Source organism: Cupressus sempervirens, chromosome 3 (genome assembly GCF_028749045.1).
Source record: "Cupressus sempervirens isolate cs-2001-9-10 chromosome 3, ASM2874904v1, whole genome shotgun sequence".
Classification (NCBI taxonomy): domain Eukaryota; kingdom Viridiplantae; phylum Streptophyta; class Pinopsida; order Cupressales; family Cupressaceae; genus Cupressus; species Cupressus sempervirens.
In genome coordinates this window covers 107066216-107076587 of record NC_143120.1, presented here as the reverse complement: position 1 = coordinate 107076587, position 10372 = coordinate 107066216, and positions in this window count along the sequence as shown.

Genomic DNA, 10372 nt, shown 5'->3' with positions numbered 1-10372 from the left:
GCCACATCTTTTCATACTTTCTAAGGATTTCACTACACAAATAGGTGGCTATATTGCATTTGATTGGTCCTATATGTTTTTTAGAACAAGGTATGGAACAAAAGCCTCCCCAAGAGAAAATCCTTTAGCCCTCAATCATATGGAAACTTATATTCCCAGCCCCATAAACATGAATTGCACAATTTAGGAGGAGGATGAAGAATGCATAACTCATGAACATGCCACTTCTCCTATAGAGGTGCCTGATTATCTTTTGGATGAGTGGGTCATTTCTTATCAATATGATCCAGTAAGAGAATATCTAGAGATAGGTCTTGGCACTTATTGTATACTTGAGAAAAGTGCCCCTATTTCCAATCTCATAAAAACAAAAGAAGATACAAGTGGATTGTGGAGTATGGTCTTTGATGGCTCAAGGAAAAATAATGGTTTAGGTGTTGGTGTAATGCTTATTTCCCCTAATTTGGAGAAATATTATTGTTTTCACAAAAGCTTGCACCCTTGTCCAAAGTTTTTACCTAAGGAAAACCTTGTGAAACATGGAAACAACCTCCAAGCTATGGGACTTGAACTATGAGGTTGAGTCTTTGGAGAAGGCTAACTTCTTGTACTATTGGGATGCACTTAAACTATTCTTGAAGAGAAAAGGGAGAAGGAATACATGAAAGTAACTACCTAATCTATTCTAAGGAGGTGATGCACCAAAATAGGGTGTTTAGACCAATCTCTTCCCATAAATGCATAGTACAATTATCATGACATTCCAAGGATATACAGATTCATACATGCTTTAATCTATTGGCCACATATAGATCAAACAACCAAATGAGTGACATGAGGGAAAAGAGCTTCACTTCTTATCATTAATAGGCCAAAAGAGATACAAAAATGTAAATTATAGATATCTATATTACATCAAAGAGAGGCAAACAAAGCTTGCACAGTACATCGATAGCTGAAGGAGATAAGATAGGGTGTAACATAATTTAGAGGCAAAGAGGGAATTTATGGTAGCATGCCAAGGCAATACTAGAGAAATAGAGAAGATCCAACCCTGAAAAGAGAGTACAACATTTTTCATTATAGGGTAAGAATAACTTAGATAACATCCACCCTAAGATAAACTTTAACCACTACAATCAACTTTACAGAGAAAAAAAACTACAAAAACTGGAAAATATCTTATCACAATGTAAATCCAGATGCAAGAGGATCACTTATCCATTGAACAATCTCCAAGAGGACAAGAATAACGGCCATTAACTTCTGACTAAATAGATGGATCCGTAGATGGCAATGGAGTGTCCCTTTGCATTTATTAAACCTAGGGAATGATGAGAGTGGTTGCAGGAGATCAAAAAGATTAGATCCATCATCAAGGATCTGCTTTTTTTGTCATAAGTATGCCAAATTAGATCTATTATTTGATCAATTCGATTCAACCATCAAACCTTGCCACATGGACCAAACATCTATTACCATTCTACCACTCTATTAGCATTCAACTTTATACCTTATGTTTGATTGCCTATGATCATAGCTTCGCCACCACCATTCCTCAATAATAATTCTTTCTTGTGAAACCATGACCAATTGGTTATTAATACTTTGTAGTCCACCCTTAACATCTTTCCTTAACCACTGTAAGCTGGTGAAGACTGAGATTTTGACCACATCCACACTGTCACCACCTTGAGCCAAGGTTCACTTTCTAACCTTGTGACAAGTAAAATAAAGAAAATTACTTGATCATGACTCTAACCTTAGTTTCCTCTTAACCTATAGCAACCATGAGAAAAAAATACAATCGCGCCTTTGCCACCTTGACCTTGGTTGAGCCAACTAACCCTAGAATGATGCAAACACAATGCAATTGCACCTTCACCACCTTGACCTAGGTTGATGCTTAACCAATCATGACTATAAAAATCACACGGTCATAAATTAAAATGTTTTAAGGTATAACATGAAATAAAAGATATAGCCAATGTTAAATTATTTCATTAAAAAACCCTACGTGATTGTTGAATCGATTATCATTTAAATTTGATTTTCTGGCAGGAGGTCATTTTAATTAACAATTATTTGTCTTATAGAATCTAATTCAACTACACTAATAATGTGGAAAAATATGAAGCCCTAATCCAAGGTCTCCAACTTGCACATAAGAGAGGCATTAAGCTCTTAAAGATATTTGGGAACAATGAGTTAGTTGTGGATTAAGTCAAAAATCAAAATGTCACAAAGAACAACCTTCTCATGTCTATCAAGTATAAAGTATGGGATTTACTTGAAGGCTTCCAAGCATTCAACATTCAAAGTATCCCTAGGAATACAAATAAACATGCTAATAGGCTTGCAACAATTGGTGCTCATTATGATACCAGATCATGTTGCTGATGAAAAGGAGCAAAAAATTAGAATTTTTGTAAGGCATGTTGTCTTAGATATCCATACCAATTGGCAAGTGTTTGACTCTAATGTACAAATTTTAAACCTTCTGCAAAGTGAACCAAAGTTCTCTACTAGAAATCAGTCTAAGCTACAAAACCAATATGGTGATCAAATCATGAGTCTCAACTCCAAAAAAATTTCTAAAGGTCTAGTCACTTTGGAGGGCATATTCAACTCTAATGATCAAGCAAGGGGAAAAGGTTCAAACTTGACTATAAAGAGGGATTATTACACTCCTATCACCATTGCTGATGGAAAGACTCTCAACTTGGGAAAGGTATAAATTGAGACTGAACAAGAAGTTTTTATTATATTATGTCAAGAATTTAGTGATATTATTGCTTGGACATATGAAGAATTAAAGGGCTTTGAACCAAGCTTATTCCAGAATACTATAGATTTAAATCATGATGCGAAGCTATTAGACAGAAGCAAAGGTCCATTAATCCTAAGATTGAACCATTAATAAGAAAAGAACTATCCAAGCTCATAGAGGCTAATATCATTTTCCCTATCAAGCACTCTTCATGGGTAACTAACCTTGTCCTTGTTAGGAAGAAGAATGGAGAAATTAGAATATGTGTAGATTTTAGGGACCTTAATAAGGCTTCTCTTAAAGATCATCATTCCCTCCCTTCTATGGAACAAATTCTATCCAAGGTTAGTGATTCAGAAATGTTTTCCTTCTTAGATGGTTTCTCAAGCTATAATCAAGTGTTAGTCCAAGATTTAGACCAGTACAAGACAACCTTCAGTACCAAATGGGGTACTTATACCTATTGTAAAATGTCATTTGTGCTAACCAATGCAAATGCCACATTTCAAAAGGAAATGAAAATGGCCTTTAAGGGCATGCTAGAGAATTTTGCGTTGGTATATCTTAATGATATAACTATCTTTTCAAAATAACAAGTAGATCACTTGGATCATTTGAGGCAAGTATTCATCAGATGCATGGAGTATGATGTGTCTTTAAACCCAAAGAAGTGTGTGTTTTCCACTAATCAAGGAAAGCTCCTAGGACACATTGTATCAAGAGATGGGTTAGCCATAGATCCAAAGAGGGCGGAAGAAATTCTCTCTCTCCCACTTCCCAACCATAAGAAAGGATTGTAGAGCTTTCCTGGTAGGATCAAATTTGAAAGAAGGTTCATTCATGATCTTGCTTAAATGGTGAAACCTCTCACAACTATGTTGAAGAAGAATCTAATGTTCACTTGGACCAAGGAAGGGAAGACTAATTTTGAGGAGATCAAGAAATCAATAGAATCAACTCCTACCTTTATCAATCCCAACTTTGATAAGGATTTCATTCTCTATACCCTAGGAGATAAGTCAATCATATCAGCTATCTTGACATAGTTGAATGATGTAGGTGAAGAATAGCCTATAGCTTTTTTTAGTGAAGGGCTAAAGGATTGTGAAGATAAATACAACTATGTAGAAAAGCAAGTTCTTTTTGTGATAAGAGCTATAAATAAATTTAGATATTTTTTATCACATAACAAGGTCCAATTCCTAGTCCCACATGAAAGTGTGAAATATTTCCTTTTGAACAAAGATATCAATGAGAAAAGAGTTGGATGGATCACCAATGTCATGGGATATGCCATTGACATTAAGATCACTAAAATTGTCAGAGGCAAGGGATTGTCCGAGGAGATGATTTCATCCTAGGAGACAACTAAGGAGGTTTCTCTAGTTATAAAGGATGTAGAACCAACAAGGGATAAAAATATAAATAGTTGGATACATGATATGACAACCTTCTTATTATGAGGAGGATATCCACAAGGATTAGACAGAGCTAAAAGAAGACAATTTAGATTGCAGTCTATTTCTTTTGTCCTAGTGGATGGGATTCTTTTCAGAAGAGATCTCAAGGAAGCCCTATTAAGATGCATTAACCCTAATCAGACTAGTACAATGATCAAAGAGTTTCATGATGGCCCTGATGGTGGCCACTTCTCAATTGGAAAGAAAACCATAAAGATCATGAGAGTTGGTTATTATTAGCCAAATCTATTCCATGACTATCATAAATATGTAAGGAAATGTGAGAAACATGCTCTCTTTTCAGCTAAAAAAAGAATAGCACCTCTTCCCCTTCATCCTATTTAGGTTGATCAACCATTTGTATAGTGGGGGCTAGATTTTATTGGTCCAATCAATCCACCTTCCAACTCTAGTCACAAGTGGATCTTAGTTGCAACAAACTACTTTACAATGTGGATAGAAGTAGTAGCTTTAAAGGATGCCATAGAGACTTTTTTAGTGGAATTCCTTGATGGGATTATTACCAAGTTTGGTATCCCTTCAACAATAATATCAGATAATGTCAAATCCTTTGTTAGAAGTCAAATTTTCTCCTAGGCAGTTGACCATGGTATATATTTGAGCACTTCCTCAAATCAATATCCCCAAGGGAATGGCTTGGTTGAGTCCTATAACAAGAACTTGATCAAGATTATCTAAAGGAAAATTGAGGACAATTAGAGGTGTTGGCATTCAAAGTTAAGGACAACTGAGCAATTGGGAACTCGCCTTTTATTTTGGTATATGGACGGGAAGCTAGGCTTTCTATTTCACTGGAGTTCCCCTCTCTTGAACTAGCTCATCAATTGGAGCTAGAAGAAAATAATGCTATGATAGTCAGGTTAGCAAAACTGATTGAGTTAGAAGAAAATAGATAACAAGCCATGCATACACTTGAGGCACATCAGTAGTAGGTCAAAAGGAGTTTTGACAAAAAAGCTAAAGATAGAGTTTTCAAAGAGGGAGACCTTTTTCTCAAGTGGGATGAAAATAAAGCTAAACTAGGTAGCCACTCTAATGGGACTCAAAATTGAATTCTCATTTTGAGTACCATTCCAAAATTTTGAGTCATTTTGAGCCCTATAAATGCATTTTCTTGCTTGTTTACCTAGCTATCATTTTAAGACCTAAGAGATTTTTTATGTTTCTAACACTTTTCATTCAGCATGTCTATGCATCCTATAATGATAAATTGTCATTCTAAGTCATTATGTGAAGTTTTATTTTGAGTAGTGTTCATTTCTGCATTTTTGCCTGTGTCAAATAGCAATAAAAGGCCTAGTTTGCATTTGAATATCTTACACCCGATAATGTTTCATGACTTACCACTTTGGGATTGTTTAGAATACATATTAGTGAGCCTATGATTGAATTTTTAGGTCAATTTGATATATGTTGACTAGGTTTTGAATCCCTCAAAGTTGGTTACTTGTCTCTATCATGCTGATGCATATTTCTTAGAAATCTTGGAAGCCCTACTTGACCTAGTTGACCATACTAAGAAAATTTATTTTGTATTACATTATAAAGATCACACACTTACTATGTTTCATATTTGAGCTTATGATGAATTCATTTGATCAATTTTCAAACATGGTTCCAAATGCAGTTTATAACTTTTTACTGGTGTCATAAAATGTAGATGGGTTGTTACTCCTATTTGGGATGTTGTAACTCTAATTCTATAATAGATAAGATCAAATGGATTGTACCACTACATTCTACTCTAAAATTACTTCAAGGTGGTAGTTTTTAAACCTTGACAAATCTGTTTGCACACTTTCCCAAGGCCATTCCATTTGCAAAAACACTTTCCTACTGACATTTCTAGTCCTACAATTCTGAGTACCTAACTTCACATGCTTGCCAAATGTGTCTTGTTATTCATCATGAGCCCAAATCACATAATTATATTCTCCTCATGGAAATGCACTAATTCCCCAATTTTGAAGCCTTCAACCATCCATTTTCCCAACTTTCAAAGCTAAAAACAAATGTGTTTGATGGTTTTTTTAACATGTTTGTTTATAGGTAGTTTATACTAGGCAACTTTGAACATCAATATCTTTTGACTGAGTGATCATCATTAAATGAGATTTCATAGGGTGCAAGGATGTAGAAAAAAGAAGTGGTATGTTAGATCCTAAGGCCTAATTATATGTTTGGTTTAGTTTTTAAAGCCAACCTGTAGGCCCTCTTATCAGAAAAGTCACAGTTTGTGAGGACCAGGTAAACAAGTTCTAAATGATGTTTCAGTGGTCGATTTTGGTTTTTAATCAATGCTAGAGGCTCATTGGATCATTTTGGAAGGTCAATTATTTTAGTTTGAAAAATTTTTTTAGTTGGACCCAGTTTGGGGCTTGACAAATTTCATCAGTTGCTTAGAGCCGCAACAGTACTAGCTTTGCCAATATTGCCTGTAGTAGTGATTGGAACAATCTTTTACTATCTCATTTTTAAAGGATGAATTCATTTTAAAATATGCTAGAATTTGTGTAGATTTCATGCCTCATTGGTGATCCTTACCATAAAATTGGTACCCAGTGTTGTTGTATAAAGTGACTTTCTATGCTTATAGTAGAAGTTCATCTCTATTATGATTGGAAATAGATCGAAACCATTGTTTACATAAGATTTATACAAGAAAGAGTAAAAATCAGCACCTTATATAGAGGCCTATGTAATGAACTATGGCACTAAGTTCAACATTTGTGCATTCCCTTGCATATGAGAATCATATATTACTCTCAAATGACACGTCCAAACTTGAGAATCACATATTCATGCCATGATACAAATTGAGTCTCAAATGCTTTGAAATGAATATTTGGAGATAACACAAAGCCCATTCCCTTGCATATGAGAATCATGTATTACTCTCAAATGACACGTCCAAACTTGAGAATCACATATTCATGCCATGATACAAATTGAGTCTCAAATGCTTTGAAATGAATATTTGGAGATAACACAAAGCCCATGTTGATGTATGAGAATACATGATAGAATGTAATAGTCCCATGCCAAGTGAAGAGGAGAAATGGTAGGGCATTGACAAAATTTACAAAGAGACCAACGCAATAATAGGTAACCAGGACATGGTAGAATCAAGGAATGTATTTGACCTATAGAGCATTCCATGGATGCTAATTTTAGCTTCATAACATTCTAATTATATTCTAATGCCCAAATTAAACTACAATAGTAGAAATATGGGATCCTTGCAAGCTAAAGAGAAAGGACATGTGCCAAAGGGTAGAGGAGATCTACATAACATAACACAACATGAAGATGAGTAGAACAACCAGGAAAATGAATAACAAGGAAGGTAGAGTGTACAATTCCATGGCAAAAACAAAATATCCCGCACTGAAGAAGATCAAAATAAAAGCAATGTTCATGCATACAAGAACTCCACATCAAAATAAGGGAGTGAAGAAGATCTGGATGGCCAGGGTAGGCTATGTATGGGTTCTTGAACAAAGAAATTTGAGCCATGAAAGTAAATACAGTGGTAGAGGTAGCATGCATTTTTGTATTTGCAAGAAATCGTGAGAATGTATGAGCATATGGCATCACAAATTACATTGTCCCACATGCTTTGTGAGGATAAGCTTTAGTGGTTTTATAATAATGAGCACTAAGTTGTGTTAATAACTTAAGCATTCAACGCTTAAAGATAGTGCAGCACATGTGGTGCCCTTGTTAGCTCATGACCAATGTGGAGATATTTTGACCAACTATGCGGATTCCAAAATGGTGACATGGCTCATTCTGAGGACAAACTGTGAGATCGTGAGGGATAAGAGATTAATCTCTGATGTTACGACTAATATGCCCATTGTATTATCATAAATCTAAAGATGAAGGTTTATGATCTTACAAAATTTGTAAGATCAGAGAGATGAAATCAAATGATGCTACAATGGGAAGATTAGTGTGCTCATCATTATCATAGTATCGTATGGGTCAAAAATTAATGTGGAGATGCTACGCCAAACATGATTCGTGGGATCATAAGGTGGTGATTTCAAAGGTGAGATATTAGAATATCCTTAGGAGATGAAAATAGTGAATTCCTGATGCTACGAAATTTCCAATTTCAAATGTTACATATAAGAAAATGTGGGGCCCGCCTGGATAGTGATGGCAAATTGGAATCTGACAAGTGGCATTAGTGGATTGGATAGAAAGGGAAAATGAATAAAAAATAAAATTTAGAGATATACAACACATATAAGTTTAAATTTTTAAAAGTTTTAAATAAATTTAATGATTTTATATAGTTTCCACTATATTGTTCATTTAAATTTTTCTTTTCAATAACAGTTCATGGCCTGAGGCCTAAAATTTTAAATGCATTCCAAAGGAACATTTTCTATCCAAAATATGCAATATAATATACCATTGGAATTGGCAAGAGATGAATTTTCCATTTCTATAATTGGTTTGCACACTGGTATTCACTAGAAGCAGCTACAAGGAAAATTTATAATTTTGAGGCATCCTTAGTTTAAAGTGCAAATTTGATATTTCTAGTTTGAAATGAAATCAAATATGATTAGATTTGCATAAGATTTGATTTCATTGACTGTTTTAAAGATGAATCAACTTTTTTAAAGCAAACAGTTGCAAGTGATGAGTTTTGCCGACAATATATTTGAGTTTCATGACAAAAGTAGAACATGACAAACTAAGCTAAGATTTGAAGCTCCAATACATAATATGATGTGTATCTAATATTTCTTTAGAGTATTTTTTTTATTACTTTAAAGGGATATATCAGATATTTCTGCAACAACATTTATGATTTTGATCACCGACAGATAAAAAAGATCAATTTCAACAATATCAGGATGAAGACATTTTTAGCATGACACATGTCAGAATCAGATTGCATATCTAAAATTTCTTCTAATCTATATTTTCTTCTTCTTTTCTTTTTGTAAGGGGTTCCAGGGTTGGAGAATTTCCTGACTGTTGTGATACCATTCTCAATATTTCCTTTGTTATGAACAATAGTAGTGTAGTTTTCTTCTAAATAATTGTTAATACAGTCATTCCTTGGTGTTATTTTTGTTGGAGTTGATGAAATCCAACTCTAAAGGTGCCCAAGATCACCTACATGCAAAAACCTGTCAAAGAGAAGCCAAGGAGAGAAGAGCGTAGAGCAAGGGAAAAAACCTAAACAAACATGAGAGAAAATATGCAAACACAAGAAAATATGTATTTACAATATGCAAAATTAGTTGTTATGAAAATACAATGAGGGAGAGACCACTTATAAAGGCCTCATGGAATCTCCTAGAACAAGCTAGAAGATGCTAGGAGATAAGTGTGACAACTAAGCATACATCCACATAAGGTGGAAATTCCTCGAACAAAGTGAGAGGATAAGTATGACTTAGGAGAGAACAAACTCTCATATTATCAACAACTTATAACAAACTCCTAGACTACAACTGATTAATGAATGCATTTACCTAAGTAAGCTTAAGTAAATAGAATAAATAATTAGTAAATTAATTATTTACTCTAACACCCCCCCCTCTTAAGTGCAACTTAGGGAAATGTCTTAAGCTTACAAAACTAAGAAATGCAGAAATGTAGAATGGGTCCTAGCAACAAGGCCATGTTAGGTACCCATGAAAAATGCAAAAAAATGCAACCTTTGAAAGTGGGGAAAGAGAGAAAACCACATGGGAAAAACCCTCCCCAAAAAAGAGGTAAGAACCTAGTGAAGAACTAAAGAAGCCTCCAACTAGGGAATGTCCCCTAAAAGAGAAACAAGGAGTGATCATGAAGAGCATCACTGAAGCAAGAAGAGCCACAAATCTACCATCAAAAAGAAAATTGGTGATCTAAAGAACGTCTAAGGAAGAAGAAGGCACAAATCAAGCTTGTCTATATGGTAGATGATCCATCTCGCTAAAATGCATAGGTAGCCAGCCACTGTAATCGCCTTGTATATAAGATCAACCACTGAATACATAGCTCACACTATCAAACCATCGAACTGTAGATGCATTAGAACAATAGCATGACCCCCCCTTAATGTAAATGGGGTGAGATGACAAGCAACTGAGAAGGTGGGCCAAAGTCT